Here is a 27,513-nt window from a genome sequence, read left to right as displayed (position 1 = left end):
TCTCATGAGCTGTACGCCATGATCATCACAATTATAACAAATTAAGGCTTGACTTATCTCGCTTTGCATGTAATGTGTCTATCTCATATATCAGTTTCACCTTTTAATTTGCATTACTGAAATTAATGAACTTTTGCACGATATTCTAATTTTTCGAGTTTCACCTGTATTATATTCATTTTACAGAACTGCCCTGCAAGCCAAAGAGTTCTATATTATTCTGCATGATATGCGTCTAAACTGTTTCAAACCAATCCAAAATGTCTACACCAGTTACCAAACCATTTTTATAAAGTTAGTGGCTAAACCAGGAGAGGCCCTTTCATAAGGCAAGGTAAGGTAGTTGCCTAGGGCAGCAGATGATTGGGGTGCCAGCATGGCAGAACGATGTCCTCTCAGGCTTTCATCAAAGCAGCTCTTCAGGACCAAACTGACCCTTGCAAGCTTTACTAAGAATGCATTTCCTCATGTTGCTAGCAAAGTTTACAAAAGAAAAATGAGAGAAGAGGGGTCCTCTGGCAATCTTCCCTGCTCCCCACCCCTCACCCCTCTTTCAGCATTTGCAGGGGTTGGCCTTGAAAGGGAGCTGACTCCCACTAAGCTTACGGGGCAAAGCTTTTGATTTTTGATTGTCTGCAAAGCAAAAACAAGGTAGGAGGTGATCATTTGCAGCTAGCCTCCTGCAGGGTGGGAGACAGGTGGGCTCTGTCTTACCCAGCAACTGTACCCAGCTGCTGAATGAGGCAGGAGGAAAAGCTCTCCTACCCAGTGGGAGGTTCGCTGACAATCACTGTTGGCGTTTCCTACCTTGTTTCCTCCTTCCAGTTGCCTATTGGCACTGTTGCTTCTCCTGACCACTTAATGTTCATGTGAACAAGCCTAATAAATGAAATAATGGTCTGACTTGGTATGTTTAAAATATCTTCATGATCTCTTTTTGTATTGAAATGCATGCTGTAACTAACAAAAATAAGATGTATACTGCAGGGGCAGAGCCACCATTGAACAAACAGGTTCAAAGAACCTAAGCTGTCAATGAAAGGGGCCGCTGGAGCCCCTGTTGTGCATGATGTCACACACAAAGGGGGCATGACCCTATTGCTTTGGACCTGCTCCTGCCCTCCTGATCTCATTTCCAGGCCGCACTTGCTGCTGGATTGCATGTATTTCCCTTCCTCTCCTTCGCCCATGTGAGCTCTCTGGAGCTCATTTCCAGGCAACGCTTGCTGCTGGGCTGTGTTATTTCCCTTCCTCCAGCAAGGGAAAGGAAGGGAAATAAACATGACCCAGCAGCAAGTTCTGCCTGGAAATTAGCTCTGGAGGGCTCGCCTCGCACAGGTTCCATGGAGCCCAGGTCCCACCCCCTTTGTGTTTGACATCACATGCAAAGGGGAGGAGCCCCTGCATGTGATGTCACAGGCAAAGCGGGGCGCGTGTGGGGCAGAACATGGGCTGTCACTCTGCTGGCTATGCCACTGGTATACTATGATGATTTTGGTAGAAGAGAATCTGTACACTTTACCTTAATTTTCTTTGCTATCACTTACATGAATAAAGCATCTTTTAAAGTATTGCAGTAAGTAAAATGCAGTATCCCTTTTTAAAAAACAAAAAGAAAAACAACACACCATTTTTATTCCTCAGTCTCTAAAATCTCCTATTGCTGAATTGCTTTGCATTTTATATGAGCCTTTGGAGCCCCAGAGGAGTTGTCGGTATTGCAGTATCATCTCATGCTTTAAAATTTTTTTAAAAAATACTCCAACCCACTCTAGTAATTAACATTACACATTAGGCCCTTGTTTCTAACAAGGAAGTGCTCACAGCAATTTCAGACAACATTTGCTGACTATAATATAAAAAATAATTAGCAAACACTGGGAATTTATGGATAGCAGAATGCATATGGAACATGCTACATTTCTGAAGTGTTTGCTATTTTTCTGGAAATGTCTATTATAGCATTTGCCACCTAGTAGAAAGAATCCAAAAGCACAGCCACTGCAGCAGCTATATGAGTTCATGGAGTTCTGACATCAGTAGATTTATTGCATTGTTTCTTAATAAAGTGCTGAGTAGGAATTGATATCTTTTCCCTGCTCCTGCTTTCCCAGTGTCTAAGAAAAGTCTCACGTGAAGAAATTCAGTGGGCTAAGCTTTTCTTAGCATGGAGATAGTGGCTGAAATACTACACAAGTTCACATCAGCCTAGAAACATTGCATGTATGCAAGTTGTGCAAATGCAGAAATTGTGCAAATGATGTTATGTAAGAGTAAGTCCATTAGAAATAGTGGGCTCATTCTTGTCTAATCTTATTTGCACAGTTTTTGCATTTGTGCAGCTTGCACACTTGCAGCGATACTTGACCGACGTACTTTTGCACAGAATGTCAGCCAGTGATGGGGAAAGTTTCACAGGCTTACATTCGGAGTGATGCTGTGAAGTGTACAGAAACAGGGATATTTTAAAAAGAGTGACAAACCTTATCCTAGAGTAATGACTGTAGAAATACATGTACATTTGTATACATTATGAGCAGCTTATGAGTTGATTGACCATCAACAGTAAAGGATCCAGCAGTCAAGAAATACACCACAGATTAGCACTTGGAAGGGTTGCAATGAAGGCCTTGGAAAGGATATTTAGATGCTGTGGTGTGTCTATACCTACATAGAATTGTTCAGACAATTGTTTCCCCCCGTGATATTCTTTGGATGCGAAAGCTGGACTTTGAACAAATCAATCCAGAATTTTCACTCGAGGCACAAATGACCAGGCTCAAACTATCACTGATTGATTGATTGATTAAGTGCCATCAAGTTGGTGTTGACTCTTAGTGACCACATAGATAGATTCTCTCCAGAATAATCTGTCTTCAACTTGGCCTTTAAGGTCTCTCAGTGGTGCATTCATTGCTGTCGTAATCGAGCCCATCCACCTTGCTGCTGGTTGTCCTCTTCTTCTCTTTCCTTCAACTTTCCCCAGCATTATGGACTTCTCAAGGGAGCTGCGTCTTTGCATAATGTGTCTGAAGTATGATAGTTGATAGAAGAGGATGACCAGCAGCCAGGTGGATGGACTTGATTATGACAGCAATGAATTTACTACTGTGAGACTTTAAAGGCCAAGTTGAAAACAGATCATCCTGGAGAGAATCTATTTATGTGGTCGCTAAGAGTCAACACCAACTTGATGGCACTTAATCAATCAATCAATCAATCAATGAGCAGCTTTTTAGAGGAGGCTGATTGATGCATTCCATGTTTATCACTTGACTGCACTTCAGGTGATCAGTTGCAAGTATGAATGGGCCATCAGTAAAGCCCTGTTAACAAGTTATGTTGTACTCATGTACAATCCCTGTACAGAGCTGTATGCATGTACAATGATTCAGACATTGTGTCTGGTGCACATACAGCAGTACACTACCCATCTATACCCTGCATTTGAGGGGTCCTGTACCTAGGTTCACTTTTAAGATGCATGCATGTAGAGTCATTCACACAACATGTGCATGTGTTCAGACACCTGTATACATTTACAAGAAATTGTTTGAACAGGACTAAACTTGATATCACAGTTGGGATAGATGATTCCTTCAGGCATGCCATTGCAGGTTTCTGTGAGGGGTGAGAGTGCAGGGACAAAGAATTTAGGCATGGAAGCAAGATATATTGCAAGGCTCAAAGGATATTCAAGATAAAACTGCAAAGAGGTATGGACATTCTTAAGGTCATTTGTTGTTAGCAAGACACCTCTTTTCCTCATAGTGATTCTTGTCTTCTGAATGGTACATACTGGGTACATTTGAATGAACACACATTGAGTAATCTTGGGCTCATGTGCTTCCTCCTCCCCTCCATTATCCTCTTGAGATTCCAGCCTTCTGATCCTTGTTTTCATCAAGCATAAATTGTTGTTTCATCTGAAGAGACAAACCGTGGTTTGTGTAAACTTGCATGCCTGAACTGCAAATTAAGATCAAAACTGACAAAACATCCAACTGTGGTTTGCTGCAAGCAAGGACCAGATGAGGGCATGCAAGGGGCGTGGGGAGCACATGAGTCGGCGACTCTTCAGTGCTAGTTCATGTAATTCCAACTATTACCCCTGAACATTCGCAATGTGTTCAAAGGTCAGATTCCTTATTAACCAAACTATTAGCCAAACAAAATAAATAAACCTCCTTAAAATTAACCAAATTAATCTGACCTTTGAAACTTGGGAATAGGAATAGCTTTCATTTACTTCAGATGTTGTAAGGACCATTCAATGGCATTTTTATTAACATTGTATGATGGAATAAGACAGAGCTAGCTTAAGGAGCAAATGCTATGCATTTATAAAGGCTTTCAAGAGAAGTAAAATTCAACAATTGGCAGTGGAGAAGAGATTAAAAGAAAAGAGGGAGAACTGGTCAGGGTTTTCACTGGTAGGAATCAGGGGTCATGGGAAGGGGAAAAAGGTTGGAAATTCTTTAGTTTTTCTGTAAGGTAACAAAAGGACCTTTTGAAATGTCAATAAATGGCAGGATGTATAAAGCTTTTGCGTACATTCCAAGTGCAATCTTATATTTTGTACACACACTACTACAAGCATCCATGCTATTTCCTAGCATGAGCTTACTCTCTGTACACCTGTTGAGCAAGGACCTTGCATGATTTCCACAGTGCCCCTGTTCTGTCCAGGCTTCCCACGAGGCAAAGGCAAGGCCACAGGACTTTGGAAGGGTCCATGGGAACAAGCTGACTTAGCAGTCCTTGGAGAGAGACTGTGTCCTGAAGTACTTGTGAGCCCAGACTACCCCTCTTGGTCTCCACCTCCCTGCTGGGTGACTGGAAGCTTTAAAGAGACAGCCTTCTGGAGTCTGGTGTGCCTCCTCAGCTCTACCTGCTCCTGCCAAGCTGCTTGTTGGCACTGGCGTGCAACCATCAGAAGGCATGATGGTGTGGGAGAGGCTTATTCTGTTGTAAGCTCCAGGGAATTTCCGAGGTGCTGCCTCATGGAGCACAGATCCCAAGCGAGCCTCATTGGGGGACAGGGGCTTCAGGGCTGTTCCAGACTCCTGTCTTGCATCATGATTCAAAGCTGGGGCCAGTGTAGGTTCTGCCTCCTCAGATCCTGACACTGTGCCACAATCCAGAGCTGGGGTTAGTGTTGGTCCAATCTCCTCAGTATTTGACAATCACTACTATGAGGAGGAGCTGGGGCAGGTTAGGTCATGAAAGTCACCTATAGGCCAGATGTTGCACTGTGGGAAGAGCTCAGCTTTTTTATTTATTTCTACAGTAAAGAAACTGGTGACTGTGGAAAAGGCAGAGTTCTTCTTGGAATGCAAGAACTGACCATCTAGTGATGCTGCAATGGTCGTGTGTGTGAGGACCCTACTTAGTGTATGTACAGAGGGTAAAATAGTGCTCAGAAGTAGTGTGGTAGCCAGCAAGAGTGTATGTATGGAGAATAAGCTCATGCTTGGAACTTGCCCCCAAACTTAATACATTTTGCAGTTTAATGCTGTCTGAAAAGGCCCAAAGGATTAGTGCTAGTGGGAGGCATAAATAAGGGTCCTCAGGTAAAATCAGTTAATGATTTCCCCCACTTAACAGTGGGGGAAATTGCAGTTTCCCACTGCCTGAGATCAGTTTTAAAAACTAGGTGCTGGCAGCAAATTGACATAACCATAACAATGAGGTAGCTGCATAACTGGAATATGCATAAGGACCTCTTCTTCACCCCACGTTTCCCATCTAATGGGACAGATGATTCACTCCATTTGAAAAGGCTTTAACTTCAGAGGAGAGAAGAGAGCAGAAAATGGGTCAGATCTTGAAGTTCTTTCCTCTCATTGCCATCATTGACATTTTGCCTGAGTAAGGATTGACTAAAGAATTAAAACTTGAATTACAGGTAAATTCCTTAATTAACATACAGATTTGGTTTAAGTACTTTGTATGAAAAGCCATCAGTGGTAGAAAAAAGAGAGAGCGATGGAAAAGTATTAGAAAAATTAAATGGATTAGCACATTTAACTGGCATTAGGTTGTCTAATGAATTATTAGCATACTATATAATCCTCTATCCACTTTTTCCCCCTGTAGCTATTATTCTCTCGATAAACATGGCTTATTTTCTGTAGATAAACATGACCCATTCCACTGAGTTTTTGTTTTAAAAGCTGTCTAAGCTTATATTGCTGAAAAACTGCCAGTTACCCAGATCACTCTCTGGCTCCAACGTAGGTCTTTTCACCCATTGGCCTCCCCCTTCCTCTGCCGACTAGGGATGTGCAAATTGATTCAGGTACAAATAGATTTATACTTGAATCTAGCTGATTTGGGTGATTTGGAGACAAAACAAATCACCCCTGTGGTCCATTGGCTAGATTTGGGTACAAATCAAATAGCTCCTGATTAGATTTGAATCGATTCAAGATTTGGATCCCTCCTATAAATTCCACCAGATTCCCAGATTTCATTTTTTTTTTTAAGCTAAGCTCTAGCCCTTGTAGAAGTGGAGTTATGGAGCAAAATGTGTGGTCACTATTTTAAAAGTATTTGGATTCTTTGGTGCATAATAACTTTCCCTCAATGAATCCCCATGAGGATTCATTACACACCTTCATTTCTTCTATTCATTTTGACTGTCTTTTTGACAGTGCCAACTGTCTACTGCCATGTGCCAACTATACCCCACTCCCACCCGCAAGGCAGTGGGGTACTACTCAGTTTATGTTCTAGGATTTTTTTCAAGTGTTTAGGCTCTTTGGTGTCTAATAACCCCTGCTAACTGGGCAAAGAGGCACCTTTTACCGTGGTGATTCTCTTTATTTAGCAGGGGGAGAGTAACTGGCCCTATCCACCCCCAGCACAGTACTTCCAGTGACTGTTGTTGGTGTCTGTCTTATGTTTCTTTTTAGATTGTGAGCCCTTTGGAGACAGGGAGCCATCTTGTTTGTTTGTTATTTCTCTGTGTAAACCACCCTGAGCCATTTTTGGAAGGGTGGTATAGAAATCGAATTAACAACAACAACAACAACAACAACAACAACCTTTCCTCATAATGAATCCCTATGAGGATTCATTACACACCAAAGAGTCTAAACTCCTCAAAAATTCCTAAAATATAAACTGAGTACTCAGTGGGTTGTGGGGTAGTTGGAACATGGGATGCCACTAATTCCCCATCCCTACCTGCAAAGCAGTGGGGTCAAAATGAACAGAAGAAATGAAAGTGTGTAATGAAGACACAAAAGAATCTAAACACTTCAAAAATACCTAAAAAATAAATTTAGTACCCCAATGTGTGTGTGTGTGGTGTGGGGGTGTAGTTGACACATGGCAGTTGACAGTTGGCACTGTCCTATGATAGTCAAAATGAACAGAAGAAATGAAGGCATATAATGAATCCTCATAGGGATTCATTATGAGGAAAAGTTATTAGACACCAAAGAATCTAAACATTTCAATATTCCTAAAAATTAAAATGAGTTCCCCACTGCCTTGCACGTTTGTGTGTGTGTGTGTGTGTGCGCGCGCGCGCGTGTGGGGTGTAGTTGGCACATGGCAGTTGACAGTTGGCACTGTCCAGTGACAGTCAAAATGAACAGAAGAAATGAAGGTGTGCAATGAATCCTCATAGGGATTCATATGAGGAAAACTTATTATACACCAAAGAATCCAAACACTTGAAAAATAATGACTGCACATTTTGCTCCATAACTCCACTTCTACAAGGGCTGCAGCTTAGCTTTTTTTTTTGGTTTTTTTTTTTTAAATGAAAGCTGGAGATCCCTTTTAGGGGTAGTGGCAACTTTGAATCCCCATTGTTTCCTATGGTGGAAATGTTAAAAAACAGTAAAAACTAAAACAATTCATTAAAAATCAACCAAGAGTCCCACTGCCCTGAAATTTGGGTGGTAGGTGGCAACCATGGGGACCTACCCATCACCCAAATTTAGTGCCCCTAGGCTCTTGTTAAATGGTTTAAATTGGTCTGGATCCAAATCAAATCAAAGCAAATACAAATTGAATCTGGGGTAATTTGGAGGGGGTAGATTTGGATACAAAACAAATCAGGGGTGATTTGTTTGGGGCACAAATTGATTTTTAAAAAAAAATCAATTTGTGCACATCCCTACTGCCTACTGTGGCATCTTTGTTTAATCCATTCCTTGATCCAGGCCAGCTTTTGAATGGGGCTTTAGTTACTTGTATTCCAGTCCTGGCGTAGAGGTGGGACTAACAAACAGCCAGTACCAAAAACACTGCAAAGCAGTCTGCACTGGCCTCTCTGTATATAATATCTATTTCATTAAACTATTAATACTCCTGATTCCACTCCACAGCCTCGTCCTTGCATGCCACAACTCTTTCCCTTGGATTCTACACCAACAGCCCTAATCAGCAAATAGTTTCATTGGACAATTGCTATAACAAATCAAATCAAATCAAATCTTTATCGTTACGGTCCTTCAAAACACAAAGTACAAAAGCTTTACATAGAAGCGAACTTTATATAAAAGCGAACTTGGTCAAATAAAATAATAAATTGCTGAAACATAAAACAGAACCATAACATCCAAGTTCATCCATTACATAAAACAGAGGGCTCCATGCATTGTAATAATCTAAAATTACTAGAACAAATAAAATAAAATTACTATAAAATAAAATTAAAATAAAATTACAATAAAATAAATAAAAAATAAAATTACTATAAAATTACTGTAACAAGAGAGGAAGGGTCAGCAGGCTATAACGCAAAATGGCCACCTTCCAAGTCCTATTGTCACAGATGTTGCTCATCTGTGCCCTTTATTTCCTTCTGGGGTTTGCACTTGGAAAGATGGCACCAGGAAGAAGGCCAGATTATACATACTCCCTTGTCATAGTGACGATTATCTATCTATCTATCTATCTATCTATCTATCTATCTATCTATCTATCTATCTATCATATTTTTATACTTCCTGATATATACATCTCTAGGCGGTGTACAACATTTTAAAACAATATAAAAGTCACAGATTAAAATCCACAAAACACAATAAAAACAATAGCATAAAACAGTTATTAAAACAAATTATTAAAATAAATTCTAATTAAAAGCCTGCGAGAACAGGTGAGTCTTGAGGGTCTTCTTGAAAACAAACAGAGGAAAAGATGCTCTTATTTCAGCAGGGAGCATATTCCAAAGCCCCGGGGTAGCCACAGAGAAAGCCAGGTCCTGGGTCATCACCAGATGAGCTGGCGGCAACTGTAATCGGACCTCTCCAGATGAGTTGTTGAAAAGTAGTTGCTACCTAGTTTAAGGCTTTAGGCAGGGGCAGTGGGGAGGCCAGTGGGTGAGCAGACCTGCTTTGAGGGAAGGAGTGACCTGGGGGGTCCTTTAGCTGCCTCTGCTCTAGAGTTCTATGAAAAACCACCATTTCATATTGGGGAATAAGAAATAACAGAAACCCACAGGTTTGTTTCCTTCTTTAAATAGTCATCTTGACACTGTAAATGTCACTTAAACAGCCTCAAAAGAACACTTCAGATAAATATATATATCACAACTCTGTGTATTTGATTATGTTTCTTCTAACTTTCTCCTCCTCTTGTTTGCTCAAGAGATGAAAGATTTCTTTTCCTGACCAGCTTGTGCTGAGTCTTAAATATTGTTGCAATTGCATTTGAGTTTACATTACAAACAAGATAAAATTCCCTAGTCTGTCTCTGTTACTCTCCGAGGAAGGCAGAGTTCAGTTAAATGGCACAATTAATTTGAGATCACTTTTGGGAGAGGGGGCGGTTTAAAAAAAAAGGGTTACTAGCAGAGCTGCTCTCTTCTTGGGGATTTCAGGTCAGTGTGAGGCAGCTTGAATTACTATTCTGTAAAAGGTAGCTCTCCTAATTAGTATTCTTGGTATCGTCCTATTGGAAAAATATCCCTTTAAAAACTTATCTAAATATATCAATTGCAGGGTGTATTTTGCTCTCAGCACGAACTCAGTTTTACTTGTGCACCTATGAATGGAGCCTGAGTGTGGTTTCCAATGTTATGGCATGTGCAGCTGTCCAATTGTTCAAGTGTCTAGTGCCTTCGGTGTTTGCATTGCTTCTGTAAGGTTCAAGGAAAAGTTATCTAGGCAACCTTAGGATGCTCAAGATCCAGGATGTGCATACAGAGAATTAAAGTAAAAGCACAACTGGAAGCACAAGGTCCTTGCACATCTGAACAGTAATGTCCAGGGAGGAGAGCTGGTCTTGAGGTAGCAATCATGAATTGTCCCCTTTGCTAAGCAGGATCCACCCTAGTTTGCACTTGAATGGGAGACATGTGTAAGCACTGTAAGATATTCTCCTCAGGGGATAGGGCCACTCTGGCAAGAGCACCTGCATGCTTCCATGAAGAAGGTTCTAAGTTCCCTCCCTAGTATCTCCAAGACAGGGCTGAGAGAGACTTCTGCTTGCAACCTTGGAGAAACTGCTACCAGTCTGTGTAGACAATACTGAGCTAGATGTATCAATGGTCTGACTCAGTCAAATGCAGCTTCCTATGTCCCTGTGTCCAAAGCTGCTTTTAGACTCCATTTACCTGAGTGATTGGAATGATTCTTACCATAGCATTCACAGGGGAAGGCATACTGAGACAATATTTGCCTGCATTTCCAAATGGGGTTTGCAAGGGACTGAATGCTTAATATTAAGTGTTAAGCCTTAATTTGCTTGTTGTTATGTTAGCCACCCAGTGTTTTGTTTTCTTCTCACTGAATATAGAGTGACCTGTCCAGTTGACTGTAGTCATGGGAAGAAATCCTTTCCACATCCTTTAATCCAAATATGAATGTACTCAGGCTGTGTGATAAGCCTTTTGGGGTCTTATCTCTGGGCCACCTTTGACACAAAGGTCGTTCACATGACCTTAGCTGCTAGGGCTGGGGGGAAGGCAGGAGCCTACATGATCCTCATCGCTCCTGGCTCCAATGCACTGCAAGCCCACATGACTGGCGTGTAGCGGGAGTGCTCCCAGAGTGGTGAGGAGCACAGGGGAAACCCAGCGGTGTTCTCTGGGATCCCACAATGCACCGTGCAAAGAGCGTAATGCATTGGGGGATTCCCGACTGCCGGGCTGCTCCTTCCACCCTGCTCTATGGAAGCTCGGGCTGCTGGCAGCCCCAGCTTGCACAGGACCAGGAGGTCGTGTGCACATGTGGCCCCCTTCTACCTCACCTTTAGCCTGGGTACAAAGTCTGGGCTACCCAGTGGAGGAGCACCCGGCTTGATCCCAATCTCCACAGTTCGCATGACCAAATATTGGGTGGCTAACATAACAATGAGCAAATTAAGGCTTAACACTTAATACTGAGCATTCCGTCCTGCTCAAGTGTTCATGGTAAGTAGTTGACAAGACTGAATTATCTAGATTCTGGTCAACAGCAAGGATTAGCTTAATGGGGCATTGTGTGCGAGAAGACAAGTTTTAGGAAGGGAGAAAGGTTGTTTGTGGGGAAACATGGAAATAATTATAGCATTTGTTGGGGAGGTTTATTTTGTGTGGATCAAGATAATCCCTCATCCTACATAAAAGAAAGGAAATTGACATATTAGAACCATGTGGGTGCTCGGGGAGCATCCTCACTGAGATTGGTCCACATGCATCTACTAATATGATGGTCTGGGGGGTGGGAAATAAAAGTCTGATTGGCATGATGTCACAAAAAATCTTCTCCCTCATCTCCAGAGCAGTTGTGCACTTTAAAGAAAATACTATTTTTTAAAAAAGAAATTAAGGAGATGATGAAGACAAGAATGCACATTTGAGTGTTGCTTTTAAAATAAAAACCCCAGCACCACCAGCATCACCAGGAGCAACATGGGATGGGGTACGATGGATGGTTTTACCCAGGCTTTACCTGGGTACCCTAATTTAAAAGACCCTACCCTACCCTAATTTAAAAGAAATTAAGGAGATGATGAAGACAAGAATGCACATTTGAATGTTGCTTTTAAAATAAAAATCCCAGCACCACCAGCATCACCAGGAGCAACATGGGATGGGGTACGATGGATGGTTTTACCCAGGCTTTCATTTGCTGATGTGTTGTTATTTTCAGTTGTGAAGCCAGGTGGAGTGCAGGCTCATCCCACAGCCGAGAAATGCACTGTGAGTTCTCATTTTATCTGTCTTCAGCCTAATCTGCACATGCAAAGATCCCACATATTTCACGGGGTTTTTCCCCCACAAGGAGCTGCATTGATCACTTAGCATGCCATCTTGATCCCAAATCCCCTGAATAATTCTGTCTTTGTTCCTGGCACCATCCAGAGTTTCCATTCATTCATATTTTCACAGGGCCCTCCTTGCATCCCACCAACATCTGAGTTGTGTTTTGATGGGAAGTGGGATAGGCCCTTTTTGGTGACTGTGCCTCAACTGTGGAGTCCCCTGCCTGGAGAGGTCTGCATAACCCCCTCCCCAATAGCCTTCTATCAGCAAGAACCATTTTTTAGGAAGGCTTCCTTTTAGATAGGCTTTTAGTCTGTAGAATTTTATTTCTCTTTCATTGTGTATATTAATTCATTTACTGTTTGATGGTTTTCTCTACCATCTCAGTCCCGTTTTATAAATTTGAAATGTATATTGCTTTATTGTTTGTAATTATGTGAGCTACCATTTATTTTACATTTCAATGGTATGAAGAGATACAGAATACATTCCTTAAATAAACAGGTAGAAATGTTTGTGTACACCAAATAACATTTCATGAACACTACAGGAGAGGGGCAATTTTCATTGATACCTCTTTCCTCTATAGCCCTCTGTGCCACCCAAAAGTGTGTCCCTGAGAGGGATCCTTGGAGACATATTTTTATGAGGTTGCAGAAGGAAGGGGAGTTCAGCAAAGAATTGCCGATCCCCCATTGTGTAGAGAATGCATTATTTCCTGCATTCCACATTAGTCTGGATAAGAACAGTCCTGCTGGATAACGCCCAAAGTCTATCTAATCCAGCATCCTGTTTCACACAGTGGCCCACCAGATGCTTCTGGTAAGCCCATAGGCAAGAGGCCTCTCTCCTGCTATTGCTCCCCTGCAACTGGTATTGAGAGGCATCTTGCCTCTGAGGCTAGAGGTGGCCTATAGTCATCAGACTAGTAGCCATTAATAGACCTGTCCTCCCTGAATGTGTTCAAAGTCCTTTTTAAAGGCATCCAGGCTGGTGGTCATCACCACATCCCATGGCAAAGAATTCCATAGGTTAGTTATGCACTGTGTGAAAAAGTGCTTCTTTTTGTGCTTCCTTTGATGTCGGCAATCAGTTTTATGGGATGACCTCTGATTCTAGAGTTATGAGAGAGGGAGAAAATTATCTCTTTATCCATTCTCTATACTTCATGCATAATTTTATACACCTCTACCATGTCTCTCTTATTCACCTCATTTCCAAAATAAAAAGCCCCAGATATTGTAACCTTGCCTCATAAGAAATGTGCTCTAAGCCTCTGATCATCTTTGTCGTCCTCTTCTGCACCTCTTCCAGGTCTACAATGTCCCTTGAATGTCAGTCAATATCCTGCTAAACCATACTGCATACTGCACCAGCATAAGTGTTGGTGAATATTCTATCTGTTCCATTTATGAGCTAGTGTGGCAAGACTTATGACCAGAGTGTAAGAAACTGTTGTATTATGAGAATAAAATACACACACACACACACACACACACAAACACACTGAATCTTTAGTCAAATGACATGAATAGATTATGGTGAAAAAAGAATAAATGTCTGAAACTGACTTGAAGTATCTAGACAGAGAAACAAGGGAGCATATTTTCTCTACCGTAATGATACAAGGAGAGGCCAGGATCCAAGAGCTACATTAAATGTGCCCAAGGGTTTGCATGTGAATTGAGACAATAGTATGTTTTAAATTTGAACAGAATATTCTCACAGCTCTCAAGCTCCCCTTCATTCATGATTCATAAGATAAATACCATTGTAGTACAATGTTCACATTAGGAAAATGTGTACAAAATAGATTTGGAGTTGCATAATTGGCTTTGGAGGGCTTCTCTTTGCAGAATTTGGAATGCTGATTCTAATAATTTTGCCACTGATTGGGAAACGAGGATTGGGAAAAGGACTCATGAAACACTGGCAAGCAATAAATTTTCCCCGGAACCAGGGGTGTAGCTATAATTGAATGGATGGGTTCAAAGAACCCGGGGGCCCCACTCCTGAGAGCCCCCGAGCTCCACCCCTCTCTATTTTCTTAATTATCTCCCTCACTCTGAGGGTCTGCTGGGGAGAGGGGTGAGCATAGGCCCCCTCTCCCCTAGCTACACTCCTGATCGAAACTGAAGCATGAGCTACCACCTAGTAGTTGGAGCCTCCTCCTACCTCGTTTCTAGTTCCCCACCTCCCTTTAATCAAAGCCAGAACATTGCTTAAACAGAAAGAAAAAGAACATGAAGACTAGGAACTTGCTTCAATAGAAACAAGAGCACAAATCCTCAGCATTTCATAGCAGCTATGAAACACAGAATTTGATTATACTAACACAGAATTTTGTGTTAGTCCACATTCCACATTGTGATTGCACCCATACAGGTTTCTTCCTCATCATCACAATACTTTGACTGACATCCAGACTAATGCCACATGCACAGAATAACATTTTGTGCATACAACAGAGATTTTTGCTAGTTGTTAAGTCTGGATGTTGGCCACTGATACAAAATTTTGCCATCATTTTGTCCCAAATTTTTGTCCCAAATTTTAGTTCAAATCCCCACTGGTATGTTTCGAATACTACTTTCTAGTTTGAATCTCCGCTGGTATGCTTCCCAGACTATGGGAAATACCTATATCAGACAATAGCAATATAGGAAGATGCTGAAAGGCATCATCTCATACTGCACGGGAGGAGGCAATGGTAAACCCCTCCTGTATTCTACCAAAGAAAACCACAGGGCTCTGTGGGTGCCAGGAGTCAAAATCAACTTGACGGCACACTTTACCTTTAGTAAATATTCTAGGATTGCTTTATGAGACCAGATTTAAGCAGTGCTGTATTTTATATGCGAAATCTTCAGTTGCTGCCAACTAAAGAGTTCCATGTTGGTTCTGCTTGGCTTTGCTTTTTGGTTTCAGTTATTATGTCAATGTAGATCTGATGTGCAGCACAATCCTAGGTATATTTACTCAGAAGTAAGTTCCACTGTCTTCTGTGGGGCTTACTCCCAAGTCCGTGTAAGTTTGCAGCCTAAATTGGTAGTCCCGATCTGGCTAAAGTTAGAGTTACACCTTGGTCTCATTGAAATCAGTTGAACACATTAGCCAAAAGGACTTTAACTGAATCGAGTCCAATGACAATATGAATAGAGTGGGTGTAGGGGTATAGCTCCATTGATTTAAATGAAGCCATTTGAGTTTCTCTGAGCATCTACCTTGCTTTGTAACTACATGTGTTTTGAAACTACTTTCACTGTACAAAGAAATATTTTCAGTCCCTGTGGTGGAATATGAAAAATCCCTGTAGCTATGGCTCTATTGACATTGCCTGTGAGAATATGAACACAAAGTAGCTTTGTGTGTTAGGAATGGAAAAATCATTCTCTTACAACCATTTCACAGGCAACACGTATAGCTGAAGTGATGATGTTTCCAGCTTACAATCTAACTAATGTCTATCTTGTGTTTCTTTTTAGATTGTGAGCCCTTTGGGGACAGGGATCCATCTTATTTATTTATTATTTCTCTGTGTAAACCACCCTGAGCCATTTTTGGAAGGGTGGTATAGAAATCAAATAAATAAATAAAATAAAATAAATAACTAGAAAGCATAGAGGCTTGTTCTTGTTGCTGCTTCTTTTTCTGTTGTTCCCACAACAGAGGCTGCTGTTTATAGCTGTGTGACAGGCAGAAATTCTTCAGATGCAGCTTGTTCTGTCATTCCTTTCTATTCCAGAAAAGGCTGCATTTGCTGGATTTCTCCCAGGCATGTCGCTCAAGGTACAGAAGAAAGGCGGCAACTTACATAGGAACATAGGAAGCTGACATATACTGAGTCCGACCATTGGTCTGACTAGCTCAGTATAGTCTTCACAGACTGACAACGGCTTCTCCAAGGTTGCAGGCAGGAATCTCTCTCAGCCTTATCTTTGAGATGCCAGGGAGGGGACCTGGAACCTTCTGCTCTTCCCAGAGCGGCTCCATCCCCTAAGTGGGGTATTTTACATTGCTTACACTTCTAGTCTCCCATTCATATGCAACCAGGGCAGACCCTGCTTAGCTAAGGGGACAATTCATGCTTGCTACCACAAGACCAGATCTCCTCTTGATATCTAAAATTCTTCATATCAGAAATTGATCCCTTATAATGAGATTGGTGATTATTCTCAGGGAAAACTGCCACTCTTATAAAACAGGTTTACAAAGACACCACTAAAAACCGCTCTTCCACCCCTCTGCAATCAATTATTGGCTTCTCTCTCCCCTTTGCTCCCACTCTTCTTCCCCACCTGCATCTGGAAATTGAAGGCTCTTCTGAGACTGACTTCACAATGGCACTCCCAATTAGGGCTGTGCACTGACCAAGAAAACAACCCCTCCCTACCTGGCCCACTCTGGTGCCATTAATGGCAACTCCATATGGGGAAATTGGCAGGTGAAGCTTTTCACAGTATGGAGATAAACATTACCACCTGCCAACTTCTGTGCATCAAGTTGCTGAGGCACAGTTACAATGGCCAGCTGAAAAGTTGGCAGCTCTACCATCAAGTTGTCTTCTTATTTCACTAAGACTGCAATCCTACGCACACTTACCTGGAAGTCTGCCTCCTTGGACATAATAGTGGGGCTTACTTTGGAATAAACATGCCTAGGACTTGGCTACACGTGGCATGAACCCTAAACACATGGAAGTAAGTATCATGGAGCTCAGTGGACTTACTTCTGAGTACACATGTGTATGATTGGTCTAAATCTGTCCACAGAGCATAGCAAGGAACTTTATCTCTACATTATTCCATAGGAAGTGGAATAGGCACCATTGAATTGTGCGGGGGACGACAAATATCGCCTAACAGGTGGTGTCTGCGGGGCCACCTGGGGGGCCCTGACCAGAGTGCCCTCTAACAGGGATTCCCAGATGTTGTTGACTACAACTCCCAGAATCCCCAGCTGCAATGGCTTTTGCTTGGGGATTATGGAAGTTGTAGTCAATCACATCTGGGAATCCCTATTAGAGGGAACACTGGCCCTGACCCCCCACCCTGAGCACCCAGTTGGTGTATACAGTGCTCAAGGGCTGGGAGAGGGTGGTGGGTGGTGCATCCATGTTCTGATTCTGGCCATGCACCCTGTGTTGGCATGCTTCTGACACCAGTGTGAGCCATGGCTAGCACAGAGTTGGGCTGAGCATGACACTCTGCCTGAATAAATAGGCGATGGCAGGGCCACATAGGTGGTGGCTTGCAGAAGGTGCCTCCAACCTTCCTATAGTCCTATCCATGGGGTCAGAACTAAGTCAACATGTAGGGATGACTTGCTTGTGTGAACAGGCCACCACAGATTTAATACACTAGCTTTTGTATTACCTCACTTTATATCCAACCCAATGACTTCCAGTGGACTGAGCTCCCTTAGTTAGCTGCTAGTCAACAGCAAGTGCAATCAAGCAATATATGTGTCTGTGTGAACCAGCGCATGGTATTAAGGAATAACATTTTGTATTAAGGGATAACATCCTGTATTAACCCACGGGACGTTATTACACAGGCTTCAAACATATGCTTGCAAATAGCAACCCCTTCCCCCAGATGCCTAATATATTCAATGCACGTAAAAACATCTTGCTTATTGTGTCTTCATGATAGAGGATTTGAGGAAAAATTCATTTCTGTTCTTATGCCTGACAGCAGTTGGTCATAGAAGCAATGCCAGTAGTTTCTGGGTCATAGAGGATACAGTGCTTTGATATTTTGAAAAAGAAATATAAAGGGCTGAGGTATTTTACCTAGTATCATAAAAGTTTACAACTCTGCTCACTAATCAATTAGTTAAGAAGAATTTTCATGCATATTTTTAGATTTGCCTTGAACATGAAATATTTCTTTCATGGTTCTTCAGAAATGTTAAGGTTCTTTGATTTTTTTTTAAAAAACCAAACCATTTTCACCTGCAGCTTTGTCTAGCATACAGAACATTGTTTTATCTTATTACCTGGATCAAAGCATGAAGGTAGCAATATTGTTAATGCAGAAGGCAGAGAAATATATTTGGAATGTATAGTCATTGTTCTACAACAATGTATTTGATCAGGTGACTTATCCACCTTGCAAATTGTTTTCATAAATATTTAACGAACCAGGGGAACGTATTTACATGAGTAGAAATTCAGGCTAAGGCAGTGTCCTTAGGCGATTTGACTTCACATTCTGCCAAAAAATATATTTGAAAAGTAGAATTATTCCCCGCCATCATTCAGTTAATGGCTTTTCCTAAAAATTAAGAAACACAAAGTCAAGTATGTTTTTCTTAGACAAATATTTTTTAAAACGAAGAACTGGATCCCCCCCCCCCAGATTTGTATCACTAACTTAAGCTAATACAGTAAGTGAAAAGTTCTGTGGAAAATAGAACACAAAACTACTATGTTTCAATACTGCTATGTTTACACACAAAGAGGTGTACATATATGTATCTGCACATCGAAGGCTATTATATCTTTCATATGTAGGTATACACATAGTCACAAAATACAGAAATGCACATGAAATTGGAAGAGTCTTACAGAGTAAGAGATACTACACATACATAAACTAGAATCGGGTTATAGTTTTGTAACTAAATAAATGTAGTTCAGGTTTCCCTATACATATTTGCTGGTGGAAGAGTGGGATATTAATGTAATAAAATAATAATAATAATAATAATAATAATAATAATAATAATAATAATAATAATAGGATCATCTGCTTCCCAAGGCAGATTCTACAGAAAATAATGAATGAACTCTGAGGGTGCAATCCACTGGGAAGTTATATCATACAAGTCCCAGTGAAATGTATGGGACTTGTGCAAGAGGATTTCAGTGGGGTTTGTTTGCACAGGACAACTTTCTGATAGACTCTGCCCAAAATGTTAAGATGTAATTGACATATTACATGTCATTCAGCATGGAAAATTGCAAGAAGTATTCATATTAAACCAGTATACCAATATATTATCTCTGATACTCTGACAATTCATTATATCTCTCTTTGCATACAGTATGGGTGTGTCTGTATAAGAAAGGTTTAAGACCCAAATCTCAAAAAAGGAGGAAAACTCCTCTTAACAAGGGGTACCAGGATGCTTCTAGCTTCCCCCAAATCCCTTCCCCTCCCACTTCTTTTCTTTTGGGCATGCATGAAGAGGTCAAATAAGGATGAAAGGCATGGTGCTACAGCTTTGAAAGTCTTTAATTTACACTCTTGAAACACACAAGCACTATACATTCAAATATGCACCTCTTTCTCCACTCCTCCCCCACCCGCAGATTTCCTTCACCCCACAGTCTCAAGTGCAGGAGTCCCATCAATTCCCTAGAGATGCTTAGGTGTAAATCCTTTGCCACTTGCCAGCCAACCTCGGAATACGGAGTTTGAACACTTGGTAGCAGAAATAAACACTTCATTAATGCTTAGAGATGAAGAAATACTTAATCCACAACAACCCTTCCTCATAGTGAATAATTCTTAATATCCATGCATGTATTCCTTCCATTTGTATTCCACCACATGCAGCAAAAAAGCTTCGGGTACTCTTAAGATAACACTGCACAGCGGCGACCCACCTTTGCTCTGGAGGTGTCCCTGTCCTGACCCCCCTCTAGATCCAGCACTTCCAGCGGCTGGCAGCTCTGGGTGCCCAGCTATAGACACGCTTCGAAGAGCCCTGCCTGCCTGGCCCAGAGCGGAAAACTTTTCCCCCACCCTTCCTCCGTCCTGCCGCAAAGTGGCTACCTGACCAGGCAGCTCCGGGGAAGGAGAAGGTGGCGGTCGCCTTACCGTGCCTGGGCTGGCGACGCTTGCTGGCCAATGGTGGATCCCTGGTCATAATCGTGCTGCTGTGCCCCCGACGCCAGGCGATCCAGCGGGTGGGTGGGCTCTGGGAAGATCCAAAGGGGATTTGGCAGCACCCCCGGGAAATGTCCACACCGGCTTCCTCTGGGAAGATTGCTCTCTTCTTCTTCTTCTTCCTCCTCCTCCCGCCCCCCCGCCCCTCTGGACGGGGTCCCTATGGCAGCTCATCAAGGCTTCCTGAGCAGCGGGGGGGGGGGGGGCGGGGAGGCAGGCTAGGGCGGCTGCGGAGGCAGTGGGGAAAGCAAAGAGATCACACACACACACACACACACACCTCTCCCTTCCCTTCCCCAATCTCCCTCCTTCCTTCACCCTCCTTTCTCAGTGTCAGAGATCTGGGGGAGCGGGACGGCAGACCTGTTTCTGCCTGGCACCAACAGCACGCAGCAGAAGCTGCCTGCCTAGGATTGGGTTAGCCTGATGACAATTTCCCCAACTTTGAATCTGTCTGCTGCTCTGGGCATAGCCGGGTGCTGGGATTGGCAGAGGGTCCTTGGAAAGAGCAGGATTTTCTGTCCCTTGGCTCTCAAGCGACTGCGCCGGAGAGGGAAACAAACAGACCCACTCTGGATGTGGTGACACGCCTGCACCCCACCGCTGTTTAACTCCACTTGCAGCCCGGGCAAGAGCAAATTCCCTCTGGTCCCTACCGGAGGGAGACGCTGCGGTCTCCTAGCAACTGCTCGTCAATCTTTCCGGGATGGTCTCTGATTGGAGCGGGCGGAGAATGGAACCACGCCCGCTTTCCAAAAGCCCGCTCGGGATGCTGTTTTCTGTGCTGCCTGTTGTTTGCAGCCTCACAGCAGTAATACACTCGGGGTGGCATGTTAAGGGGAACGAGAGTGGAGAGGCGAAGTTGAAATGCAAAACCAGGCTAGTCACCTTTTATCTGGCACCCTTTGTTTCTTTCTCAGGTGACTTAAAAGATTATTTTCTTGTCCCAAACTCCTTAATAAAGTAGAGAACGATAAAAATAGGCAGAGGAAATTCAACGAGTGAAAGGAAAAAGTGTGAGATTTAAAAATCAGTGGTGGTGGTGGTGATAATTTGTTATATCTAAAATAATATACTGTACAAAGTATATTAAAAAGAAAAAGAAACTATGACTGAAAGCTTACAGATGAAAATAGATGCCATGTAATGGAAAATTATTCAGATCTTTACAAGGTCAACCAACACCTTACACATTAGAGAGAATGGGCATGACCACACATGGGTAATTCAGTGGCTTTGGAAGAAAAGGCTGGGGCAATTGCCCCAGCCCAGGCCACACAGAGGCCGATTGTGCAGGTGCAGTGGCCTCCAAAATGGCCACAGCGCTGGAGGGGGAAGGCCCGAATGGGCCGAATAGCCAGCCGAATGGCTGGTGGCGCCATAAAGGGAGGCCGGTGGGGGAGAGGGAACCTCTGTGGACCGCCCCCCGCTGCCTCCAATAACTCCCCCAAAGGGGGAAAGTAAAAAAAAAAATTAAAAAGAAAGAAAGAAGTCCGCGGACCGCCTGAACAGTCGGGGGTTTTTCAGTCTGGGGTTGACCGAACAGGGGATAGTTCTGTTTGACCCCGAACGGTCGAACCTGTTTGCACATCCCTAGTGCCCATATGGTTTGAGGAAAAACTGCACGAGGAATCGCAGACCAAGGAGATGTCTCTTTTCACAAGTCCTTAATGTGTAAAAATATTCATTGTGTGGCAGGGACAGAGGGAGAATAACCTGGTGATTTCTAAAAACTAAGAAATACTAGTTGTATTATGGATAATCCATAATTTGAGTGCAGTGTTTCCACTTTACATTCATTGGTCAAGGGAGCTAAAAATAGGAAGCTGCCATATACTGAGTCAGACTAGACAATTGGAGCCAGCGTGGTGTAGTGGCTAGAGTGCTGGACTAGGACCGGGGAGACCTGAGTTCAAATCCCCATTCAGCCATGATACTTGCTGGGTGACTCTGGGCCAGTCACTTCTCTCTCAGCCTAACCTACTTCACAGGGTTGTTGTGAGGAGAAACAGAAGTATGTAGCACACCACTCTGAGCTCCTTGGAGGAAGAGCGGGATATAAATGTAAATAATAATAATAATAGTAATAGTAATATCTAGCTCAGTATTGTCTTCACAGACTGGCAGTGGCTTCTTCAAGGTTGCAGGCAGGAATCTCTCTCAGCACTATCCTGGAAAAGCCAGGGAGGGAACTTGGAACCTTCTGCTCTTCCCAGAGCGGCTCCATCCCAAGGGGAATATCTTGCAGTGCTCACATGTAGTCTCCCATTCATATGCAACCAGGGTGGACCCTGCTTAGGAAAGGGGGCAAATCATGCTTGCTACCACAAGACCAGCTCTTCTCTCCAAACATGCAATAGCATATTTGATAGCTGCTGGTATAAAACTCAAGGTTCAGAGATGAAGTAGTGCTGTGATGATTACATGTTTACATTGCCAAGTCCCTGTAGATATGGGGGGTGGGATGATGGGGGCAAGAAATGAGATTCATCTCTATACTACTTTCCCTGATGTCTGGATAGAGCACTTCATACTTATTTCCAGGGATTGTTGATGGAACTTCCTTGAGAGTGTTTGGTCAGCAACCCCAGTTTGGGTCAATGTGGGGAATTTAGCTCAAAAGGGGAGACAGTTCTAAGCAGTTTTAATTTGTGCAAGTGCCTGAACTTAAGAAGTCAGCTGGAGAGAGAGGTTTTAATTAAATCAAAAGAGTTTATTGTAAGAAAAACAAATAAAAGCAATGACTAAGTTACTGGTAAACTTAGGTAAAAACAAATAAAGGCAATGCAAATATGTTTAAAAATAGACTATTGTAAAGCACATTTAGCTGGAAGTTCCAGATAATGTGTAAATTCCCAGGCGGGCAAGAGAGAAAGGCTAAGAGAGGGGGAAGTTTGAATCAAAGTGATAGATTGGGGTCCTGAGAGCCGGACAACTGCTATACTGTACCTGTCTCTAGGCAGTTGGGCTTCAAGCAGTGGGACACTCACATCCTTCAGGGACAGCGAGGTGGAAGGCAGGAGGGTTGTAGAGGTTAGTGAAAGGATGGATGCCCATGATATAAATGTCTCAGTGGCCCCAGCTCCCTCCACCTGCTAGGGACACTGGTTGGAAGGGCACACAGACTGATCCAGGTAGAGATTTCAAGCTCTTTTGAGGTTGCAAGAGAGCATAGGGAATGCCCCACAGAATCCCAAGCATAGCATACTTGGGAGCACTGAGATGGTCTTGCTGAAGTCCTTGTTACAGTGGAATCCCAGGTGAGAGGCACAAGGGAATACATTTGTTGTGATTTTCTGCAGTTGGAGTCTCCAGTGATAGACATGGGAGAGCACGAAGGTTGCTTGTGGTTGGAGTCCCCAGTGTAAAGCACAAGGGAGCACACTGGGTCATAGAGTTAAAGTAAAGTGTGCCATTGAGTTGGTGTCAACGCCTGGCAACCACAAAGCCCTGTGGTTGTCTTTAGGGATACTTATATCCCAAAATTTGCCTTGGGGGGACCTTTCTACTGTCATGCTTTGCTGAATAGCAGAGCCCTGATGGGCTTGTTTGGAATGCATTGTTACTGATCATCCTTCCTGGGTAGGATGGTGTGTGAATAGTTTATTGTATGCAAGGCCTGATTGAGATGAACATCAGAATCCACAGGTGTGTTAAAGACTATCCTGTGCTGGGAAGGGTTTCCCAATAATTCTATCAAAAGTTTTGATAGGCACACTTCCAGAGTTACGTCACTGACTTCTCTCTCTTTTTTTGAAGGAGGGTTGTTGCTTCATTTGTCTTATCTACTTTTCCCTTGCTCATCATAATGGTTTCATTAGCACATTGTGTTATCTCTCTTGAGAGAGGAACGGGGAGTCTCAGAGTTCACTCTAAGTCCAGAATGACTTCTGATGCCAGACAACTTGCAGTAGCTAGTTCTGGAGTCTGCTTAGCTGGGGGCGCCCATCTAGAAGGAGGGGGAGATGGATCTAATCTCTGTGTCAATTTGCATTTTTTACCACCAAATCTAGGGGTGACCAGCCCATCACTAACTAAGTGACTTGTCCCCATAAACTGGGAACTCACATTGCGGTGCAGCTCCTGAGCATAGCCAAAGTGCAGTCACCAAGCCTGGAGATGCAGCTGCACAGGGAGGCTTCTGGGAGCTGGGTAGAATAAGCTCAGCTGATAACAGGACATAGTTATGATTGAACAAGGCGTGACACAAATGTCCCTGGCCCCTAAGGAAGGGTGGCTGGGCGGGTGAGAGCTTGTTCATTGCTCTCTCACTCCTTGACCCCATAAAATACTGTTGACTCCTTATCTGAGGACTCATCTTCAAGCAAGAAAAGCCCTCTATAGGAGGGGAAGGAGGACAAGTTTCAGGTGGTGTCCCTCCTCCTTCTCTCCTTCTGATTGGCTGGCTAGTGTTCAGGTTCAGCCCATTCTTCTCTCACCCTGACTGACAGGGTCAGCTGTGAGGGAAATGATGCCACATATCAGCCAGCCAGTCACAAGTAGGGTAGGAGGGAGGGATGCTGAATGACACTCTTCCCCCTCTCCCTTAGCTCCTGAAGCCAAGACAGAGCTGAAAAGATCTTCATTGAAAGGAGCTTAGGGACCCTTTCTGAATCTTGCCCTCTTTAAAAAGAGAAGAAAACAGGAACAGTGCACTGACTGTTTATTAAAATATAGGTCCAGACTCATTTGGAAGAACTTCTTAAAACATGATGTACAACTTCTCACATAGCTAGTAGCTTGTGAGTAGCTGACGGCTACCACCAGATGGACTACATCAACACTGGCCTTGATGAATCAATGGTCTGACTTTGTATAAGGCAGCTTGCTTTCTAAGTTCATGATGCACAAGACACAAGGTTGGGAAAAGTGATAGGAAAATCATGGTATAGTAAATGTTGCTCACCAGTTTTATTTATTTATATTTATATTTTTAATATATATTATTATATTTATATACTGCCCTTCGACCAAAGATGAAGATATATAAATATATACTGCCCAGTATATAAATATATGAACCCAGCTGTGTGGGCGGAAACTAGTTTTGTGAGAAGCAGTGCTTTCCAAGCAGTGAACTAGACCACTTGTAAAGATATTATTAATAATAATAATTAATAACAACAACAAGAACAACAACAACAACAGTGAGAAATTATTAAACACCAATGAAACAAAGCAGGCCTACAAGAAAGAACAAGTCAAGAACTGAACAGAAAAATGGAAAAACAGGCCACTGCATGGTCAATATTTGCATGATATAAGCATAAAATCAAACAACACCAAGACCGAAAATATTTAGAAACAACTGGTGTCAGCAAAAACATTCAGGTATTTATAAAAAAAGCAATGAGCATGTGGAGTACACAGTTAACAATCAATGGCGAGACACTTGGACAGGTTAGCATTAGAAGAGGCATTTTCCAAGGGGACTCACTACTGTTGTTTGTATTCGCCATGACCCCACTTTCACAAATATTAAACAAAATAGGCCTCGGATACCAAACATCTAAAACATCAAGTAAAATCAACCATCTGCTGTACCTGGACGATGTGAAGCTGTATGGAAAGTCCCAGTCAGAAATCGAATCACTGCTAAACACTGTCTGTATATTCAGTAGCGATATAGCAATGGAGTTTGGACTAGACAAGTGTGCTGCATTAATAATGAACAGAGGAAAAATAAGAAAAACAGAAGGAATAGAACTGCCTAATGGAAGCAACATCAAGAACCCGGAAGAGAAAAAACATTACAAATGCTTGGGCATTCTCCAGGCTAATAACATCGCACATACTGAAGTTAAAAGAAAAATTGGAAGTGAATACATCAGGAGAGTTAGAAAAATCCTCAAGTCCAAACTCAATGGTGGGAACACCATACAAGCCATAAACACCTGGGCTATACCTGTTATCAAATACACTGTAGGAATAATAGACTGGACTCAGGCAGAGCTAGAGACACTAGATCATAAGACCAGGAAAATAATGACCATCAATCATGCTCTTCACCCCCGCAGTGATGTAGATAGGCTATACCTCCCTCGCAGCTCAGGTGGAAGAGGAATGCTGCAAGTCCATCAAACAGTAGAGGAGGAAAAAAGAGGCCTTGAAGAATATATAAAGGACAGTGAAAAAGATGCACTTCAAATGGTCAATAATGCAAAACTATTGAACACCAATGAAACAAAGCAGGCCTACAAGAAAAAATAAGTCAAGAACCGAGCAGAAAAATGGAAAAATAAGCCACTGCATGGTCAATATTTGCACAATATAAGTGGAAAATCAGGCAATGGCTTAAGATAATGGCAACTTGAAGTAAGAAACAGAGGGTTGCACAAGAACAGGCACTAAGAACAAATGCAATAAGAGCAAAAGTCGAAAAATCCACAACAAAAGCAAGTGACGCCTTTGTAAAGAAGCAGATGAAACTGTGGACCACCTAATCAGCTGTTGTCAAAAGATCGCACAGACTGACTACAAACAAAGGCATGACAAGGTAGCAGGGATGATACACTGGAACATCTGCAAAAAATACAAGCTACCTGTAGCCAATAATTGGTGGGACCATAAAATGGAAAAAGTTGAAGAAAATGAAGTTGTAAAAATATTATGGGACTTCCGACTACAAACAGACAAACATCTGCCACACAATACACCAGATATAACTGTAGTCAAGAAGAAAGAAAAACAAGTCAAAATAATCAATATAGCAATACCAGGTGACAGGAGAATAGAAGAAAAAGAAACAGAAAAAATAACAAAATACAAAGATCTACACATTGAAATTGAAAGGCTGTGGCAGAAGAAGACCAAAATAACCCCAGTAGTAATTGGCGCCCTAAGTGCAATTCCAAAACATCTTGAAGACTAGAGCACCTCAACGCCATAGGGGCCACAGAAATCACCACTAGCCAACTCCAAAAAGCAGCTTTACTGGGAACAGCCTACATTTTGTGGCGATACTTATAACAACAACAATATTTATAACAAAATTCTGACATCCCAGGTCCTTGGGAAGGACTCGATGTTTGGATAAAACAAACCAGTCAATAACACCTGTTTGACTGTGCAAGTAATCATAATCATAATACTAATAATAATACACCTGTCTGACTATGTAAACAAGAAATAATGTACCAAATCCAGTTAATAACATCTGATGGTCTGTATGTAAATAGCATAATAATAATGAAAATTCCATATCTAGACTTGAATATTTAATGTAAATTTGTTTTTCATCTGCTTGTTCTTATGCTACATCCATTGCATTTTAGTTACTTGGGTGATTTTACAGCACTCACTTGCCTCTCCATTAGTTCTCCCTGTGCTGGCCAGCTCAGTCCCTCTGAGGAGTTTGATTTGGGCATCTCAGGTTCCAGGCTGAGGCTGTCAATCTGAGGCTTG

General features: G+C 42.4%; 1 protein-coding gene across 1 annotated transcript in view; it reads right to left on the bottom strand.

Annotated features, from left to right (window-relative positions):
• The window catches only part of GRM3 (glutamate metabotropic receptor 3), a 166,182-nt gene extending 145,430 nt beyond the window's left edge, over positions 1–20,752 (bottom strand). Inside the window, exon 1 of the mRNA XM_053257238.1 lies at positions 20,041–20,752. The gene's annotated coding sequence lies outside the window, so the exon portion shown is untranslated. The remainder of the gene's footprint in view (positions 1–20,040) is intronic.
• Between the last annotated feature and the right edge of the window lie 6,761 nt (positions 20,753–27,513).

The sequence above is a fragment of the Hemicordylus capensis genome, chromosome 5 (assembly GCF_027244095.1).
Source record: "Hemicordylus capensis ecotype Gifberg chromosome 5, rHemCap1.1.pri, whole genome shotgun sequence".
Taxonomy (NCBI): domain Eukaryota; kingdom Metazoa; phylum Chordata; class Lepidosauria; order Squamata; family Cordylidae; genus Hemicordylus; species Hemicordylus capensis.
Note: the sequence above shows the minus strand (reverse complement) of the source record. Positions and strands in the feature narration are given on the sequence as shown.